Below are 22422 nucleotides of genomic sequence, written 5' to 3'. Positions count from 1 at the left end.
ACTATGACTGTAACTATGACTATGACTTTGACTATGATTATTATTGTAACTATGATAATAACTATGACATATGAATATGTTATTATAATTTAGCCCAAGTAGATAGTGTGAGTACCATTTCCTCCCATGATTGTAGCTAAATGTTATCATATGAAACAATATGGTTTGTGCATGTGTATTAGTTATGTTTAGTGAATGATGAGAATTTATTGTTATGTGAATATGTGAAATTAATATGAACACGGTATTACGTTTATGAGCCTGAGAATGAGCCCAAAGTAATCTATTAAAATGTAGTTATGTGATTGTATATACATGTTGGATGATTTGAAAATAAATGAGAAGAAAAGATATTCTATATATGAATATGTGCAATCAATATGGTTATGAATATGTGCAATCAATGTGATTAGTAAGATCGATGAAGTTGTAGTAGTGTATAGAAATTAGATGGTTGTGAAGGGCATGGTGAGTTGAGGTAAAGATAATAGTTTAAATCAGCATATTATCTTTGATTTTGGATTGGAGTCTTAATCTATTCTTACTGAGCAAGTGATGGCTCACTCCCCTTTTATAAATTCCAGAACAGGGACTACAGGACCAAGCCGAAGAACTGTTGAAAGAGGAAGATCTTTCTTAAAAAAAGCAAAGGATAGAGAGACACTTATTTTATTCAATTTGATCTTTCAAACTTTAAATCGTCATCTGACCTCTTAGATTTCAAGTATATTAAGAGAATATTTTAAATAATTTAGAGTATGTTATAGTTGAAGCATGTTGGAATTAGTTCTAAGAATGACAATCCTTATAGAAATATATGAATGTTATTACTTACTTCAATATAGATGAATGAAATGTTACAACTAAATTTACTTATGAACTTTTGGCTTGCTATAGGTTACCTATTAATTATACTTACAATTTGGAAGTCAATAGGTAGTGATTTGAGCTCCAAAAACATCCCTAAAGTTGAGGAAAAACCTACATGAGAAAAGTCCTTCATGGGTTAGTGACAAATTTGCGAATTGCATACCATTTTTCATGTATGCACGACTTGATTTTGGTTTGATTTGAACTTCAAATATGTTTTATTACATGCAAGCTATCTCTAAAATGTTTAATCAATTTTAATAGAGAGAAAAAGGCATGCAATTCGCAGGTTTGTCACTAACCTGTGAAGGACTTTCTCATGCAGATTTTTTCTCAACTTTGGTGACTTTTTTGGAGCTTAAATCCCTTCTTAATGAATTTTAAATTGTAAGTATAATTTGTAACATCCAGACTCAATTAAGTAACCCAGCCCATCTACTTCAAAATGATGCACTGTTGAAGCTAGGCACCTAAAGCTCAAAAATGACGTCATTTTGAGAAACACAAAAATGATTCCATTTTGATGAAAAAAAATAAATCAACAATGAAGATTTCTTCTCCAAATTCGATAGTCCATATTTAATAAGGACAGGTATAAATAGGTTTAGGGTTTAAAAAATGAAATAAGAAAACCCTAGTCTCCATTTGATTAAAAAAGAAGAGAGGAGGAGGAAGAAGCCGTGGAGATAGAGAGTGTGTGTGTGTGTTTGTGTGTGCAAAGAATGGTGGAGGAACATAAAATTTGAAGCTCCTCTAACATTTACAAACACCACCACTACCAAGGTAGGTTGTGGTAGCTCTTATCTCCGAGTTTACCACGTGTATCCCATTCCTTATTTTCTTTCTCACCTTTCACAATGGTAGGTATATATAAGTGGCAAAATGTGCAGATTAGATGAAGAAGCTTCAACATCACCATGGAAATGTGCCGTTTAGCTTGAGATTTAAAAGGGTAAGAGTAATTTATACTCAAAATCCTTATCTCTAAGTTAATTTAACTAATTTAAAACCATCCTCTTGATATTAGATCGTGATCTTGATGATTAATGTGAATATCATTAATGATTTTATGATGAATGCATGAAATATGAGGTGGGAAAATGTTTGATGTGATGACGTCTGTTGGGATAAGAATCCTAGTAAGGTTTCTAAAGTTAAAAATAATGGAAGGGTTCGGTGATGGTGTGGTCAAGGATTTGGTTTCCATTAGCCCAAGCCCGAGTCCATATGGATATCCAATTGGGTTTAGTAAATAAATAAAAGAGGAAAATGAAATAAAAAAATAAAAATAATAATATTGTAACCAAAAGGGGTCAGGCAGACCAAGCCCATAAGAGAAACGGATTCGGTGAAGCAATTAAGATTTTAAATGGGTTGGTTTTCAATGGTTGAAAGGAATTAAAGCAAAAAAAAAGGTGCCTGATATGGTGGGTGGAGCCTGTAGGGAGAATAAAAAGGGAATCCAATTGAATATTGGGCTGGAATTGAAAAGAAAATAAAAAATAGTTAAATTTTTGATGGGATGATCCTATAGGAATAAACACAAGAGAATTTTAAACACTAGTGAGCTAAGCTTCCATAAAAGGCATGGAAAGTGGGCTAGCTAAGGGAAAGAAAAAGAAATAAAATTTAACAGAAGCGAACACCCAAACTTAAAGTAAGTTTAAATTAAAGATTATATTGGCTCTTAATTTACAGCTAAATAAACAGGGTCAACTACATTTCAAGCAATGAACAGTAATGGGCTAAGGAACAAGAATGATTATGATGGGCTAGAGATCTAGAATATTGGTTGAGGAAATTTATTACAATTTTAAAAAGGTAAATTATATAAAAGGTAGCACTATTAATTAATATAATACCTTGAATTAATATTAGATATGTTATTTGGTTCACTAATTAATTGAGTGAATAAGCTATATATGAAATTTTAGAAGGCTTGCGATTGATTGAATTTTGATAACAATGTGTACTATGAGAAAAATATATAAATTTTGGGGTGATTATGAATTAGTGGAGAATTTAAGTCATTCATGCTTAATAAAATTTATGTGTGAATAAGTGTGGAATTAGGATTCGCCCAAGAGTAGAATGATGATGAATTAAGTAGGAATGTCAAGAATACATTATGATAGATAATACCTGGGATTAATAGCAAAATTTTTCCTTATCATTGAGATGTGAATATATGTACAGCCCAAGATCTGTTAGGAATGATTATAAAAGTTATTTAATGGATCATTTGTTACTTATAATTATGACTTGTGTCCCTAGAAGATGTTGTGAATCGTAACTATGACTGTGGCTATGACTATAACTACAACTTATGCCCTTAGGAGACGATGTAAATTGTAACTACAACTGTTACTATGATTGTAATTATGACAGTAAGGGTCCATGTTGATAGTGTGAGTATCATTTCCTTTGGGATTGTGACAAAATGTTATCATATGAAACAATATAGTTTATGCATGTGTATTGGTTCTGTTTGGCAAATAATTTTAATTTATTGTTATGTGAATATGTGTTTAAAGAATAGTATTATATGTGCGAATATGTGTTTAAAGAAGGATATTCTATGTGGGAATATGGGCTTAAGGAAAGGTATTTATGTGGTTATGAGTAATTAATGTAAATATGATATTGGGTTCCTGAGATTGAGAATAAACCAAAAGTAATTTATGAGAATGTAGTTAACTAATTGTGGATACCTTTTTGATGATTTGAAAATATATGAGAATGAAAGATATTCTATATGTGAATATGTGTACTTGATGTGAATATAATGTTATGATATCGAGATTGAGAAATTGTGGATATCCTTTGAATGAAATGAGATATATGAGAACTGAGAACATGTGATTAGTAAGATTGATGTAGTTATAGTTGGGTGTTGAATTCAGATGGTCATGAAGGGAGTGGTAAGTTTGAGGTAAAGGTAATTGTTCAAATCAGTATATTATCTCTTATTATTGGATTGGAGTCTTAAATTCTTCATACTGAGCAAGTGGTGCCTGACCCCTTTTTTATCAATTCTAGAGTAGGAAAAGTAAGAGCAAGTTCAAAGTTAAAGGAAGACTTGAGAAAATCTGTTTATGATTTTGGAAAATTGTTCTTGTAAAGTAGATTTAAAAAAATTATTGTAGTGATGTTATTAAAGACTTTAGAGCCTCATGAATTGTAACTTTCCGTAAGGGGTGTATAATTGAGTTTTAAATTCTAGCATATTGATGCACTATTTACTAAGTTCTACATTTGTGGTTGCACTCCTTTCTTAGTAAAGGAGGCGGGTCATTACATAAATAATATGTAACCCGAAGCCTTCATAGCATCGGTTTTTAACGAATTTCATCAAACGTACATTGAATTATAAGCATGCAAAGAGGGCTTTGTGAACTAGGTATAAAAACTAATTCTAGACTTATTCCAATGGTTGAAACCATCGAGAAATGTTCAGAATGGGTCTGTTTTGGTGGTTTTTCATTTAAACTAATTTCTATTTACCTGATTTAAATGTGAGATTGCATGTTTTAATAATTGGTGGGAATTATAAGTTAGAGTGAAGAAAATTAAAGTAGAAAATTTATTTTTAAGAAATTAAGGAATTAAATTAGGTCGATATTATACAATAGGAAGGATTAAAAGTTAATTTGGAATAAAATAATTTTAAAAAATGCATAAAATTTATAAAATAATAATAATAATAATACATAATAAATAATATTGGTAATATTACTAATATTAATATTCAAATCACAAAGAAATTCAAAAACTAAGTCAAAATTAACAAATAAAAATTAAACTAATGAAATAAAATACAAAAATTAATTCAAGAGAACAACCAGTTAGAAAAGAACAGGAAGAATAATGAGTAGAGGTTTGAATTATCAAATAAAACAAAATAAAATATGAATCTTAATTAATATAGCAAAAAAAGAAAACAATATGAAGATTAAAAGAAGCAAAATTTAGAAATAACCAGTTTAAGATTGATATGGCTGAAATTCAGCAGTGTGGGGAACCCTATCTTTGGGTTGATGGAAGCCTTTTAGTGTGTGGTTAGGATGTGTGTTTTGTTCTAGGTCATGGTGACGGACTGCTATGACCAATGTACATGTGTTGTCTGTGTGTGCATCCCTTTATAATAGTGGAAATCCTGATCCCATAATGGTACTATTGGATAATAAATTTAATTTCAAAAAAAATTCTAAAATTATAATAACTTTAATATGATTATTGGATTGTGGTAAATCGAGAATCGGGGATACCCGTGAGGGGTTATGGATGTCTTGACTTGGCCGTGAATTGCGAGAAATTCTGGTAGTGATTCTAAGGGATAAAATATGGCTTAGGGGAAAACTGATGGGGAAATGAATTTATAAGGATTTTTTAGGGGTAAGATTATTCTATGAGGCATCTTGAGGGAAAAATATACCCAGGGGGATTTCAAGGGATAAATTGTGATCTAGGGAGATTTAGAGGAATAAATTGAACTTAGAGGGAATTCGGAGGGAAAAAACCTAAACTAAGGGGGATTTTGAGTGATAGACAGAAGTTAAGGGGATAATGAGAGATGAGATAGGAAATTGAATACCGTTGTATTTAATAGTTTTGAAATAAAAAGAGAAAAAAAAGTTTTACAACTTTGATTGATTGGTTGCGTGTGTATCGCATGCTTAGGGTGTAGTCTATTTCTTATATTTACTGAGTGCATTAAAATTTCTCATCCCATTCAAATTCTAATCTTTTTAGATCAAGAAGATGGATATTAGTGCCCAAATAAGAATTTCCATATTCTGCTTTGTACGGGTAATGTATGCATTTTGTTTTGAATCTACAGGATTTTGTTGCCTCATGTATTACAATTTGATGTTACAATTATACAAGGGATAAATAATTATGTAGATTTTTATTCATTAATACTATCCATATACATATTTCTTTGATATTTAACAAAATTTAATTAGTCTTATCCACTTGTATATGTATAGACATTATATATCTAATGTATATATTTTTATACAAATCATATAGGCCTTCATAGATGTAAAACATTTCTTTTCCTTTTTATTTAAAAACTATGAAGACCAATGTAATTTCATAAATTTCTAAGCTTCCCCTTTTCCTTACTAATTTACTCTTATATTCTAATTTTATCATATTTTATCCCTCATTATCCACCTATCAATTTATCCCATAAAATTCTCCTAAATTCAACCTATCCTTATAAATCCCCCTAAATCACATTTTATCCCTCAAAAGTCCCCCTTCAATATATCCCTCCACATCCCTTTAGGTTCATTTTATCCCTCGGATTCTTCCTAAGATAAATGTTTCCTTTAAATCAACATACTAGAAGTCCGATAAATTTTCAGCCAAATTGAGACATTTGTAACCCCACACAAGTATCCTTGATTCTCTATTTGCCCCAATCCAATCACCAAATCAAAGTTATCAAAATTTTAGAGTTTTTTTTTATATTGAACGGACGTATTTGTTACATAATTAATAGCTTTGTGGGATCAGGATCCCACTATCACAAGATGATGTACACAAATAAAATATGCAAATTGATCATAGCAGTCCATCGCAAGGTGACCCAAAACAGAACAGACATCCCAACCACATATGGAAGGGCTTCCATCCACCTATGGATAGTGTTGCGGCCTGCTCCCTCTTCTTCTGGGGCATGTCTGGAGCACACTTACACTTTTCACTTAATTAAATAAAAAAAATTAACTTTCATTAATATACAGAGTATGCAAAAGATTACACCCCTTGAAATATGTATATTAGATACATATACGAGAGACTTTAAAATATTTCTTTTCTTACAACACAAAAGTACAAACTGGTAACCTGATCTCAGAGTCTAACTTTTCAACTTCTCTTTCGTATCACATATTATTCTGCAATAGAATATTCATTATCTGAAAATGATGGGAGAGTGAGATACATTATCCCAATAAGCAGATATTATGACAACACAACTAATACATATAATATATATAGCTTTCACATACATTAAAACTTATATATATCTTATATACTTTTCTAGAAAACATATTTACTCTCATAGAAAATAGATGCATAGTTGAAAATTAAAATCAGAATCACAATTTAGAAAACACATTACTACATTGTACAATGAGTTACACTCTCACATGTACTAGATCACTCAGCAGGTACGGTGCACCACATTGTACAACGAGCAACATGTCCTAGAATAAGAGAATAGATGCACTTCTCTATATTGTACAATGAGCTCCACTTCATCACCGTTATGGAGGGCCATTCACATCTTCATACTGCCATGCATACATAGGCACAGACTTAATACTTAACACTTTCCCATACACCTGAAAATGGAACGGTTATGTATGGGTTCACACAGATCACTTTCCTACTACTCCTGAAAACGGAACGGTTTTGTAGGGGTACACTAAAGCTTAGCATCATGCATGTGCTTTCAGAATGGCTCACCTCGATAATAAATGATGCACACATATCAAAATCACTTTTCAAAACTCATGGGAAAATAACACTCAAAACATAATAGCACTTTCACAAAAATACTTGCACTTGATATACGAAAATACGTATAAAACATCGATGAAACACTTGAAAACTACTTAGGCCATATAATAAAAATATCCACTTACCTCAAGCCCACTGCAATCAATTTAAGCTTTCTCTATTCTGATAGAGTCTCCCCCAATATTTTCTCAATTTTCTCTAGTCACTATGTCAGAGTCTTCCCTTAAAAATACTTCAATTTTCTCTTTTCACTCGAGCAAAGTCTCCCTTTATATTTTTATTAATTTCCTACCAAAATTTTGGCAACATCTCCCCGTAGAATCATCATCATTTAACACTAAATTTTTTCCTCATTATAGGTAAATTAATTTCGATGAAAAGAAACTCAAAACTAAATAACTCGTAAAACACGCTACTTTAACTCCCGTAGAGACCCGGTTTAGTTTCTAAGATTTCTCTCAAATATTTAGTAGAATTTTGGGATTTTTTTAAGCAATATATAACCTTAAAAATATCCCTCACATAACTCAAAAATCATCGTCAAAATTTCAAGACAAACGAAATTCAAATAAAGAAGAAAACTTACCTTAAGCTCTCAAGTTTTCCCATGATTGGACATGAGCTTTTGTTCTCTTATCATTTTCTTTGCTTGGTTTTCTCCTTTATTTCTTCCTTCCTCTCACTTCTTCTTGCAATTTGGGTAGAATTTCATAAAGGAAAAATTCCCAAATTCCTTCAATTTCCCTCACTTTTATTGAGTTTATTCCTTTTCCTCTCTTTTTTCTTCTTCTTTTTCTCTCGCTTCTTTTTCTCTCTCTAACCTTGCTTTCTGTCAACTCCAGAATGATTTTCCCTTCTTCCCACATCCTATTTATAGGGGAGGAACGTCCATGCAAGTCGATAAGCATGGGAGAGTGGCAAAAAGTGATTGGCCACTAAAACATCCTCAAGCTTCATCCTTATCCTTATTTCTTTCTTTCCTTTGCCTTAGTAATTCTAGAGTCTTATAATCTTATCAAGACTCCTTCCATGTCTTATCCACCTTTCAGGAACTTTCATACAAAATTTAGGCTCAATATAATCACATTTGGCCCATCTAAATTCCACTTAAGGCCCGAAAGGTCCAAACTGCATACAAAGCTAGGCCCATGCCTATACTCTTAATTCAAAACTCCATAACTAGCTCCATTCTTAATATTTTTGGGAAAACTTGTGCTTGGCATGTTCCTGAAGTAGACAGCTATCACATGGGTTTTGTTTCAACTTCATCCAAGTCTATTTGGCCTACTTATAGCCCAAATAATCTAAAAAGGTCAAAATTGTCCTTCATGTGCTTGCCTCATGGTTTGACCTCATATCTCCCAAATTTTCTTCTTTGGACATTTTTAATTTTCCACAAAATTCTTTTGTAATATCCTGGCTAGTCCTTAGCCTAATTTGAGTCTCAACTTCTGTGTATTTTTGTCTTAGGACACAAATCAAACCCAAAGGGTCAATTAGGACTTCTCAGGGGATTTCCGCCCTCACATGGGAGATTTCTCTCTTGATTGTTAATCCAATTACTCTCTCACATTCTCGAAGCATCTTCTTACCTTCTACAATGTTTTTCTAGTCTCGATAAGTATTCCTAGGCCTAGAGAACTCAATTTTCTCTTTGAGAGAAAGTTCTCTTTTTGAGGGGTTCTTTTTACAATAATTTCATCATTTTCGCTCTGTTTGACTCGAAACCTAGTCCTTGACCTTATTACATCTCTCTACATACATATACATGCTTAAATTGCCATATAAAAAATGAGAAACTTTTTAGAGAAAATCTAGGTCATTACATCCTCCCCCCTTTAAAAAAGAATTTAGTCCTCCAAATTCAACTACTCAGGGGTCACAATAAGCTTGAATCCTTGATCTTCTCCTCAATAGATTGTTGATCTCTATGGCCCCCGTATTCTCAATGCACTAACTTATTCAATGACAACTTATGACATTCATTTCCAAAAATGTATGTTAACTAGCTCTTCACTATCTATTTCTAAACTATAGGCTGCTGACAATTTTACTAAGGTTTGCAACATTTGTCTCCCTAACTAGTTGTAAAATGGATGTCTCCACTGTATGTAGCTTATGGTGACTACATTGCAATCCTCTATTCACCTCAAGGATAATATTCATTTATCTCCGAGTAATAGAATCATGCTCCTTAACTTATCTTGGAAGTCTAATTCATGTTTATATTCTCTGGTGGTTCATAAATGCTCCCAAGTTTATTAATTCTTTTCAAAATCCCAAAATAAGGGTAGAATCATTGGGAAGTCGCTTTCGAATCTCGTCAAATATTTCACCTTATATAACTTCGCATAAGGGTTTATATTACTTTCCTTACACTTAGTAAGGTCTGGGGTGGTCTTTAAATAATACCTCAATAATTGATCAAGTGCTCATAAGGTCTTTATCCTTTAAATAATCAAGTATTGAATTCCCCACAATGAATATGGCTCTTAATTACTTCTATATGACCTCAACATCATTTCTATGTTTTGTAGTTTCCTAAGATGTTGAGAACCCCAAATCAAGTGTATGTATTTGATGACTCCCTAAAATTAATCTTATGGAAAATGGTTTAGTATTCTCCATAATCAAGACCTTTTCTCCTTCCTCAATGACTTGATATCCAAGCAACTTACTCTTTCTAGTTAAGTTGTATGGATCATTAACTTATCAAGGTCTATTCTTTCCATCCAAGTTTGTTAAGATTTCATCAAGACTCCTTGATTTCTTCTAGAACCTTGTTCTAAGACTTATAGTTTCATAAGAGTCGCACGTCCAAAGTGGATGATCACTTTTCTAACTTCTAAAAATAAAGGCAGATTTATTAGGAATTGGAATGCACTTAGTATCATAATATACTATTAACCTCAAGTTTATCCAATATGGGTGACTCTCAAAATCTCAATCATTGATCGAGTTCATCTAAGGTCTTTAAGTATGGATTTTTTATTATTGAGGCATATTAGGATCCTTCGGTAATGGGGTCCACCAAAGGTCTCATTAAGATCGATTACATTCGATAATGAATTCCATCTATAAGGTTAAGTATTATGAACTCCCAAAGCTTTAAAATGATCACTCTTAAAGGGCACGACTATTAAATGTTTAGTTTTCAAGGTGGTCTCCCCTATTTTACCTAGTTCACTTGTTTTTATCCACTCAAGATATCTAAGAAATGTAGAAGTCCAAGTTAGGTATGATTTTGAGTTATCTCTAATCATCTACTTCAACTTAGAAATGGGAAACATGTTTTGATAGTTGTCCCACTACTGGTTGTTGTTCTCCAATAATACTTGTCATTCTCTTCTTGAAGGTTCAAGGGTATCATTTTATTTTTTTTGAGAAACTACTTTTAGGAATATGGTTTGGTTATAATTCTCAAATGGGTGATAATATACCTCTTCTTATGTTCTCAACTTATTCTCTACTTGAATGGGAGGGTAATCCTTAGAGTTGTGTTGAACACTTTCATAGTTTGAACTAGTATTTCGTAATGGGGTAACAACATTCTTTTCTAGTAGCTAATCTTTCTTTGATCAACAAAATAGCTCATATCCTCCAAAAGGCATGTTTTATTCACATGATTTCAGGATCTGTAAGATTCATTCTTCCAAGTCATAACAATGTTTGACCTTAATACTTAGCTAATCTTTCTTTGATCAACAAAATAGCTCATATCCTCCAAAAGGCATGTTTTATTCACATGATTTCAGGATCTGTAAGATTCATTCTTTTAAGTCATAACAATGTTTGACCTTAATACTATCAATAGGATGTTTACTCATAATCTTATATCTCCCAACATATCAAGTTTCATTCAAACTCTAACCATAAGGCATATACACTTATCTCTCTAAGTAATTTTTTCAATGAGGGCAATTGTTTGAACCTAAGAGTTTGATAGAACTCCTCTTTAGTTCTCAAAACACTCATCCTTATATTTATTATTCCTTATATCCTTAAAAGTCCATGAGTTTCTAAAATATCTCACCTAAGGCTTTCACTATACGTACGAGTCTTTCGAAATTTTATTTAGTCCTGTCTTTATGACCTCATGTGTGGACTATCTCCTTGGACTGATTATTCCATTATTCAAACACTTTAGGCTCAAGGGAGAGTCCCTATTATGTTTTACTCTCCTCATTCTAAGTTCCATTACACTATTCTAGGTCTCATATAACCCTAAGCCTCGTATTCAAGGGATGTGTCATAGAACTGTGCTCTAATACCACCTGCCGCAACTTACCCCTCTTCTTTTGGGGCGTGTCTAGAGTACACTTACATTTTTCACTTAATTAAATAACAAAAATTAATTTCATTAATATACAAAGTACACATAAGTGTTATATCCCTTGAAACATGCACATAAAATACATATATGCGAGGCTCTAAAATTTTTCTTTTTTTACAACACAAAAGTACAAACTGATAACTACATCTCTGAATTTAATTCCTTAAATCCTATTTCGTATCACATACGATTCTGCAACAGAATCCTCAATATCTGAAAAATGATGGAGGAGTGAGATGCAATATTTATAGCTTTCATACAAAAAAAAACATATATATTTTGATATACTTTTCTAGAAAATATATTCGTTATCAAACAGATCCATAGCCAAAGACTAAAATGAGAATTGCTATTTGAAAAACACATTTCTATATTATACAATAAGCTATACTCTCACATGTACCAGATCACTGGATAGGTACAGTGCGCCACATTGTACAACGAGCCACATATCCTAGAATCAGAAAATAAATGCACTTCGCTACACGAAACAATGAGCTCCATTTAATCACCGTTATGGAGGATCATTCACATTTTCCTACTGCCATGCATGTATAGGCGAACACTTAACACTTCCCCATACACCTAAAAACGAAAATGTTATGTAGGGGCACACTAAATCCTAGCCTGATGCAGGTGCCTTCGGAATAACTCATCTTGATAACGAATGATGTACACTTATCAAAATCACTTTCCAAAACACATAGGCAAAATAACATTCACAACATAACAACGCTTTCACAAAACATTTGTACTTTATATATGAAAATATATATAAAACACCGATGAAACACTTGAAAACTAGTTAAGCAATGTAATAAAAATATCAACTTACTTAGAGTTCAATCCAATAAATTTAAGCTTTCTCTATTCTGACAGAGTCTCTCCTTATATTTTCTTAATTTTCTCTAGTCACTCCATCAGAGTCTTCCCTTAAAAATACTTCAATTTTCTTCACTCGAGCATAGTCTCCCCTTATATTTTCATCAATTTCTCACCGAACTTTTGGCAACACCTTCCCTTAGAATTATCATCATTTAGCACTAAAAATTGTTCTCATTATAGGTAAATTAATTTCTATAAAAAGAAACTTGAAACTATATGCCTCTTAAAACACGCTACTTTAACTCCCACAGAAACCTAGTTTAGTTTCTAAGCTTTTCTCTTAAAAATCTAACAACATTTTGGGATGCTTTTGAGAAATATCTAACCTCAAAAATATACCTCATATAACTCAAAAATCATCCTCAAAATTTCAAGACAAACGGAATTTAAATGAAGGAGAAAACTTACCTTAAGCTCGTGAGTTTTCCCATGATTGGCCATGAGCTTTTGCTCTCCTTTCCTTTTTTTTGTCAGTTTCTCCTTTCCTTCTTCCTTCCTATCTCTTCTTCTTGCAATTTGAGTAGAGTTTCCTCAAAGAAAAATTCCCAAATTCTTTCAATTTCCCTCACTTTTATTAGGTTTATTCCTTTTCCTCTCTTTTTTTCTCTTCTCTTTCTCTCTCTTCTTTCTCTCTCTAACCTTTCTTTCTCTCAACTCCATAATCCTTTTTCCCTCTTCCCACATCCTATTTATAGGGGATGGATGTCCATGAAAATTTATAAGCACGAGAGGGGTGGCAAAATGTGATTGGCCACTTAAACCTCCTCAAGCTTCATCTTTATCTTTATCTCTTCCATTTCGTAGCCTTTAGGTAATTGTAGAGTATTCTAATCTTATCCAGGGAATCCCACGTCTCATTCACCTTTTAAGAGCTTCCATAATGACAACATTTGGTCCATCTAAGGTCCACCTAAGTCCCAAAAGGTTCAAACCATGCACAAAGCTAGGCCCATGCTTATACCCTTACTTTAAAACTCCATAACTAACTCAATTCTTAATCTTCTTGAGAAGACTTATGCTTCTCATGATTTTGAAGTAGGCAGCTATCACATGGATTTTTGTTTGGGCTTCGTCCGAGTCTATTTGGCCTACTTATGGCCTAAATAATCTTAAAAGGTCAAAATTGTCATTCATGTGCATGCCTCACAGTTTGACCTCATATCTCTCATATTTTCTTCAATGGAAAATTTTCATTTTCCATACACTTCTTCCTTAATATTTTGGTTAGTTATCAGCCAAATTGAGCCTCCAATTCTATGTATTTTGGTCTCGGGACAAAAATTAAGCCCAATGGGTCAATTAGGACTTCTCAAGGGATTTCCTCCCTCACATGGGAGATTTCTCTCCTAATTGTTAATCCAATTATTTCGTCATATTCTCAAAGCATCTTCTTACTTTTTACAATGTTGTTCTAGTCTCAAGAAGCATTCCTAGCCCTAGAGAACTCAGTTTTCTCTTTGAGAGAAAGTTTTCTTTTTGAGTGGTTCATTTTACCCTAATTTCATCATCTTCGCTCCATTTGACTCGAAACTTAGTCTTTAACCTTATCACATCTCTCTACATATATATACATGCTTAAATAGCTATACAAAATATGAAAAAAATTTCTAGAGAAAATCTGGGTCATTATAGATAGGGTTCGCCATACCACTGAATTTAAACCATACCAATCTTAAACGGGTTGTCTATAAGTTTTTGTTTCTTCCAAGTTTTTATTTTATTTTCTTTTTCTTCTTATTCTAGCTAAGATTGATATTTTATTTGTTTTTTTTACATTCTGAACTTCTACTCATTATTCTCAACATTTTGTAACTAAATTATTCTTTCCTTATTCTCTAACTAAATCTTCCTAAATCAATTTTGATATTTTATTTATTGTTTGAATTTTTTGTTAATATTAATTTGCTTGATGTAACTCTTTGTGACTTAGGTATTAAATTAGTTAGCATTATCATTGCTATTATTTATAATATATTATTATTGTTTTATTTTATTTTTATCAGCTTGATGCATTTTATTTTTATTTTGAAATTTTTTTAAGTCTTATTCATCAACTATTTTGCCTAATTCCTACTAACTCCCTAATTTTTCCAAAATTGACATTCCACTAAAATTTTTATTTCCTTCTAACTTAAATCATATCTATTCAATCCTCTTAACATGTTCAGAGATATACAAAAAATGCAACCAAACATTCACAATCATCAACAAAATGAGTATGAAAATTGTAAAAATCACTAAAATTCTATTTTCAAACCACATCACCCTTACCTATTTGTATGCTCTTAATTTCATAAAATTATAATGAAAACACTTGTAAAAAAATGATGATATGAAGGTTTTGAACTAGTTACAAATTATACTTACAAACTTTAAAGTTAATGGATTCTGATTTGATATCCAAACACCATCCAAAAATTAGCAGAAAACCTGCAGAACAACTAAGCCTTCTCGGATCAGCAATGAACCCAAGAATTTCATGTAATCATGTTGCATGCCCATCTTATTTCTATGCTATTCTAGTTACTAAGGGCATTCATCCAATTTAATTTTCCTTGATATATTTTTTTTTCTGAATCATTAATATCTACTAAATGTTAATTTCTTTAATTATTCCAAATTTTGTTTTAATTATTAATACTTGTATCTTCTTAGCTTTACATAATTCTTTTTGTATTTCACCTACTAGTTATATCCAACTTTTATTTTCGTTGATTATTAATTTAAAATTTTCATTTATTTTTCTAATTCTTTCATTTATTTGTTCTTCTTTTTAACAATTTCTTATATTCATTTGAGAAATTAAATTTTATTAAATTCTTTTTTCTCTTAAAATTTTTTCATTTAAATTTTCCCCATATATATTTGTATACACAGACATATATATATATATACATATTTATGATACATACACATTGCTTATCTAAGTTTATTCATTTATCATATTCCTCTATTTTTATAATTTACACCATATTAACTTTTATTACTATAAATATAACGTTAATTACGTTAATTAAATATATATATATATATGTACTTTCATACAATATTATTTTTATTATTACATGTACAAATACTTATTAAGTATACCGATTATACATGCATACAGATTATTATTTTGATCATATACACCCATACATATAATCTACACCGTATTATAACTTTTATGACTATAAATATAAAGTTAATTATGTTAATTAAATATATATATATCTTCATGCAGTATTGTTTATAGTATTACATGTAAAAATACTTATTAAAGTATACTGATTATACATGCATACAAATTATTATTTTAATCATATATACCCATACATATTATATAAACATGTACACACAACTTTATATATATATTTACATATATATATATATATATATATACATGCATCTAAACACACCCAGATTTATATATATACAAATTTTTACATACACACAACAGATTATATATATGCATACATATACCCACTTGCACATTTTTATACATTTACATATATTCACACGGAGACACATATATTTACATACAAAATTTTCTACATATACATAACTCCACAAAACGCACACATTTTCATACACATATATGGATAGACTCACACCTGCACACACACACCTAAACAAATTTATTTATAAATATTTGTTGTAACACCCCGAAAAACTTTCTATTCACATGAAGTGTTTTAAATTCTATATTTTCCAAGCATTACGACCTTTAACATTTAGTTTAAAGATCTATTAGAAATTTGGAATTTACTTCACTTGTGAGTATTTTTAATCTAAATATTTTGTTTTATTAAATTATAGAATTTATCTTATTTTTATTTATTTATTTTTAATTTATTGTGTTTTTTTCAAAAATTATTTTAACTCTTTAAAAGAAAAAAAAAAGAAAATCAGAAAAGTGAAAAATGATGGGGAAAAATCCTGCATACCATAAAAATAGCCCGTGAGCCCACACGCACATGAACCAGTGAGCTAGCGAGCACGCGAACCCGAGAGACCGCGAGCTAGTGCATATACGCACGTGCGCGAGCCAGATCATGCTCGTGTCTAAAAGCTCGTCATGTCATGCGCAGCATGTGACGTCACATCGCACGTGGCTTCGCGCAGTCATGTCGCACAATCACATCGTGCACTTCTGCACTTATGTGCGCAGGTGTCTGCACGTGCATGCTAGCACACACACCTGCCCGCTACTACTGCCAGCCAACACACTGATAGCGCACATCTCATCAGCTGCCCATGCGATCAGCTATCAAGTTCATTAGTCGTTCGTCTCGTCGCCTCTCATAAGTCATCGTTGTCAGCTGCTCTTCCTCTACATGCTTCTACGTGTCAACCATGCACATCGCCATGTGACAAACATGTATTTCTCCTCCATGGCTATTTAAAGCTTTCTCCATTTCCTTTTTTCTCCCATTCCTTCCATTTTCCTTTCTTCTTCTCTTAACCAAAGATTTAGAGAGAGAATTTAGAGAGAGAAAGCTAAGAAGAGAGAGAAAAAGTCTTGAGAAGAAACTAGAAAGCCTTCGATCTTCACACGGTAAATCTTCTTCTTCTTTCCTACTTTGTTTTCTTTACACTATAACTTTTTATCCTTAAGCTCTTTATTCATTAAAAATTTCAGAAAAACTACTTCACGCAAGGACTCTACCAAAAAACCTTCCTTTCTCCTCCCAAAAAATAAACCGAAATGGAAAAGATTAAGATTTTAGTAAGGAATTTCTTAAGTATTTTCTCATACATTCGTAAGTAAATTTTTTAGATAATTTAACTTGAGATTTTAAATGATCTTGATGCATGGATTTAAAATGTGATTGGTTGTTAATTTACATGAGTATGAACATATGAAATAAAATGCATGATTGACTCAACACATGATGATTTGAAGTATGTGCGGGTTTGGCCCTTTACTTTATGTTTGGTAATGATGGAGAGGGTCGTTCTATTAGGTCTTGGCTCGAGAAGACGATCTGATGGCCAAGTTTATGTAGAATGAGCCTTTGTGCCAGAATATGTTATTAGACCCCATCAGGTCCTAAATATGTGATTATTCTAAAAGAAAATTAGTAAAAGAAATAGAAAACAATGGAAAATTTATTTGATCGTTATCTCTGAGGAGTTTCTATTTCTGTCTGAATCTATATCTTAATATGTTGGTGAATCGCTCCTTGTGAATGAGATTGTGTTCCCTCGAATGAAAGTGGATTCACAATATGATCTGTAGGAGGCCACAGTGGCCAAGTACACCCGTGGTCGTTGATCTTATCTAATCTATAGAGGTCACAATAGCAAAGTACGGATGTGACCTAAGTTTGTATGATTGATATGTAAATAAATATGTTTGTTATTCACATTGATAGTTTGGGGATCCCTTCTGCCCTGAATTGATATAAGTTAGAACAGCTTCACACAAAGATTTATAAAAGACGTAAATAAAACTTAACTATCTGATAACATGACTAGAATAGTTTTTTGGTATGTCATGCTATAATGATTTTGTATGATATGTTCTTTTCTATTTTATCATGATCTCTTTATGCTCTTAGTTGATTCAAATAGTTTTAATTACACTACTTGGTTGTGTCTTGTTATCTTGTTTTCCACTTAGTTCTTACGTCCTATTATAATATCAATGTTTTAATGGTTTTTAAAAGAAAGATAAAGGTTTTTTTAATATTTAAAAATAAACCCACTCTTTGACGAATTATAAAGGTAAATCATTCATTTAAGTAAAGGCATTTTATTTTAAAATTAATGAGCTTTGTAAACCTTAGTAGTATAGTACAAATACTATTTTTCTTATTAAGTTATATAACCCCAATCCATATCTCTCCTTAGATGATGGAAGTGATGACTCGCTTGTTGAGTTGCCCCTTAAAGCTTGTTTGGATCTATTCACAGATCTTTATGAAGATTAGGAGTGCTTTATCTATTTGCACTTTGATGAAACCAACTTGTAATGGAAGAAGTGGCTCTCCATAACCTTTTTCTATATATATTTTAGCAGCCATCTTTTTGGTCTCAATTGTAAAATTTGAATCTCAAATTTTATTGTAAGAGATTTTATTTTTTGCTGCATATATTTTGATTATTTTCACTCATATTTATTATATTTCAAGCACTCTTTTATCACACGAGGTATCTTGGACACCGAATGAACACACACCTTCTCACTAATATATAAGTATGTACATATGTATACATATGTGTTACAGTTTTGCCATTTTCAGACGGTTCCCTCACATCTCGCCTCTCCGATATCATCTATTACAGTATCAAGACACCATCTTCAAGTACGTCTAAACAGAGAGTATAAATAGATGCATGCTAGAACAGATAGAAAAAAGGACTAATCCAAAAACTTTAAGAAACCTATAAATCTTTCATGTCGGTTATTATCATATATTTGAAATTTCTTAACAAAATAAACATAAGCTAGCATTTATTAGTGGGTTACGAAGGTATAGATGCTAGAATAATAGCATGATACTTCTTAACTTTACTGGAACCAAAACGGGTCGAGTATTCACAACAGGTGTTGGGTTTTCCTATTGGGTTTATTTTTTATATTGAGGGGTTTCTCCCACATGGGGAACTTTTCCCACTTAGGGGGATTTCCACCAACATGGAGGGTTTCCCACCAATGCGTCAGCAATGAAATAGACACAAGGGAAATTTGATTTTATCATATTCTCATTAATGTTATGAAACTATTGATGATTGATAATTATTCAATTTTCCCAACACATTCAAAAATATACAAAAAATGCAACTAAGTATTCACAACCATCAGCAAGCAAATGAGTATGAAAATTATAAAAATCACTAAAATTCTATTTTCAGACCAAATCACCCTTACCTATTTATGTTCTCTTAATTTCATAAAATTATAATGAAAACACTTTTTAAAATAATTATATGAAAGCTTCGGATTGGTTATTAAATATACTTACAGACTTTGGAGCGAAACGTTTTTAATTTGAGTTCCAAACATATCCCAAAATTAGCAGAAAATCTGCACAGCAATTATGTCTTCTCGGGTCAGTGATGAAACCAAGAGTTTCATGCAATCCTATTGCATGCACATTTAATTTCTACAACTATTCTAGTTAATAATGCGGTCATTTAATTTAATTTTTCTTTATTTTTTTCTATTTGATTAATTACATAGTTTCTTAAATATTACTTTCTTCTTGTTTTATATTAATCTTGCTTTGATTATTTTTTTTTATCTATTATTTGTTCAATTCCAAAAGAAATCATTTTCAAAATATTATTTTCCTATTTTTTAAATTATAGATTATGGCTAAATTAATTTGCTCATTAATTACTTATCCAATCAAATTTAATTCTTATTAATCATTTATTCAATCAAATTCAATTCTAATTAATTATTTATTCAATTAAATTCAATTCTCATTAATTACGTATTCAATCAAATTAAACTCTCCTAACTATCACCATTTACCTATTTCTTAATTAAATCTTAAATTATTTGTTCTTCTCCCATATATATATATATATATCTACATGCATACATATGCTTATATATATATACACACACAACACATACCCATTCATTATGTGCATATATATATCACATTCTTTCATCTTTTTTTTTTTTTTTTAAATTATATTATACGATACAATTATATAACTATAATTATAAAGCTCATGACATTACTTATGTATAAAAATCTCCCCACAGTACCTTTTATATTTATGACATATATGTATATATTGCCTTAATTATACTTATTTTGATTAAAACATATTTCTATATATATAAACTATACATTCATTTATTATTATATTGAACACAAATACACCATACTTACATATATATTTATAATATACACATTTTTTTATCTACGTTTGTTCATTTATCATATTCTTCTGCTCTAATAATTTACGCCATATTATAAATTTTATCACTATAATTATAACGTTTATTATTGTTATTTTTATATATATATATATACCTTCATGCAATATTATTTATATTATTACATGTATAAATACTTATTAAAACATACAGATTATACATGCATACAAATTATTATTTTAATCATATATATATACCCATACATGCATTTATTTATAGGTAGTTATATGTAGATATTTATATACGCATGGAAAATATACATACACAGTGTATATATATTTGTTTCTCTTTATACATTTATACTAAATTCATGCAAATGAATATAATTTATAAATTCACATATTCCTTATAATTTATATATGTGTATCTCATATGCATAATATATATACACACCATATATCCTATATAAAATATGTATATTTAGGGATATAACTTAATTTTAATCACCCTCTCACTCACCAAACTCTCGTTATCTTTTCGTTTAAGTTTAAGTTTTTTACTTAAAATAAAGTACATCCAAAATATATTTATTTTAAACATCATCCATGCCACTCAAAAATATTTAAAAAGTAAATTACAAAAGAATAAGAAGAAGAACTTACGTTTGAATGTTCAAGTTGCAAGGAAAAAGGACCTGGAAGTGTCTCAGTTTTACAGCTCCTTTTGGCTATGAAAGCCCCCCTCTCATAGTGGTTAGGTCACCTGCGGTGTCCTCTCTCATTTTTTTTCTTCTTCCCTCTGTCACACCAAGCGTTCTCGACTCTCTTTCTCTCTTCTTTCCCTCTCTTCCCCCTTCCTTTTTTCTTTTGTTTGGTGGACTAAAAGAGAAGAAAATGTGTTGTTTGGGTGTTTATATAATGGGAAAGGGATAAGGAATGGTGAGGTGGATTAATTTAAACAACATGGCAAGTTGGGAAAGGGAGGAAATATCCCCATCCATTTGCATGGTGACCATGTGGCCACTCTTATCCCCTTTCCTATTCTTTCCCATGCTTCAATCTCACATGCACCCCTTTTTATTTGATTGATCATTCACTTAATTGTGAAATTTTAATCCTAATTTACCTTTTTTTCCTTTTTTTTGTTTTTATATTTATTTCATAATATTTAATTTAATTAATTTCGTAAATATTAAAAATCATAATTTCTAATTTAATAATGATAGGGCTTCCATCCACCTAAGGATAAGGTTCACCACACTATTAAATTTTAGTTATACCAATCTTAAACGTGTTGTCTCTAAGTTTTTGTGTGACGGTCTATAGTTCTTTATCGAGAAACCATGCTGCCAAACACAATTGAATCAGATAAATACAACATAAAATTAAACTAAAATATATAGAAGCCATTTATCCCTTGTATATAACTTAATATTAAATTATATTTATGACGTTACAAAATTCTATAGAGTCAAAAATAAATATAACTTAAACAAAACAAAATGCAAACATTTTAATTTAGGTACTAATATTCATCTTCTCTGGTATAAAAAAAGATGAGAATTTGAATGGAATGAGTAAAACAATGAGCTTAGTAAGTATATCGAGTAGACTACACATGTGATATACCAACATACAGGTAATCAGAAATATAAAAATTATATTTTCCTTTTTATTTAAAAATCATGAAATGCAGAGAAATTCAATTTCTTAATTTATCCCTCATTTTCCCTCCTAAATCTAACTAGTCTTTTTCCCTTACTATTCCCCCTGCTAGTTATCTCATAAAACTCCTTTATCAATTTATTCCTCTCATTTCCAACTAACCATTTTATCCCTTATTATCCCCCTTATTTTCTTCATTTCTTAATTCCTTAATTCTAAGCATCTTATATATCACACAATTATCTCATCACATCTTCGGTCCCAAATCGCCATATTTATCCATAAGCTTTCCTTTAATCCATACTTATCCC

At 30.9% G+C, this 22422-nt stretch overlaps 2 long non-coding RNA genes across 3 annotated transcripts; one reads left to right on the top strand and one right to left on the bottom strand.

Annotated features, from left to right (window-relative positions):
* Window positions 1–6321: 6321 nt before the first annotated feature.
* On the bottom strand, window positions 6322–21352 carry LOC110807904 (uncharacterized). Of its 2 annotated transcripts, XR_015813893.1 has the most exons (4): window positions 21110–21352; window positions 19576–19637; window positions 14993–15055; window positions 6322–7178 (listed from the first exon to the last, which is right to left on the bottom strand). It is a non-coding gene; the product is annotated as an uncharacterized LOC110807904 (long non-coding RNA). The 2 variants fall into 2 exon arrangements; XR_002538560.2 differs by lacking the exon at window positions 14993–15055 and having other exon boundaries at window positions 6322–6800; window positions 21110–21351.
* On the top strand, window positions 17037–18702 carry LOC148252729 (uncharacterized). Its single transcript, XR_015813894.1, has 2 exons — window positions 17037–17162; window positions 18461–18702. It is a non-coding gene; the product is annotated as an uncharacterized LOC148252729 (long non-coding RNA).
* Window positions 21353–22422: the final 1070 nt, after the last annotated feature.

Source organism: Carica papaya, chromosome 8, assembly GCF_054855325.1.
Source record: "Carica papaya isolate Zhongbai chromosome 8, ASM5485532v1, whole genome shotgun sequence".
NCBI lineage: Eukaryota > Viridiplantae > Streptophyta > Magnoliopsida > Brassicales > Caricaceae > Carica > Carica papaya.
The sequence above is the reverse complement of the archived record's forward strand: the minus strand, read 5'-3'. Positions and strand labels throughout refer to the sequence as shown.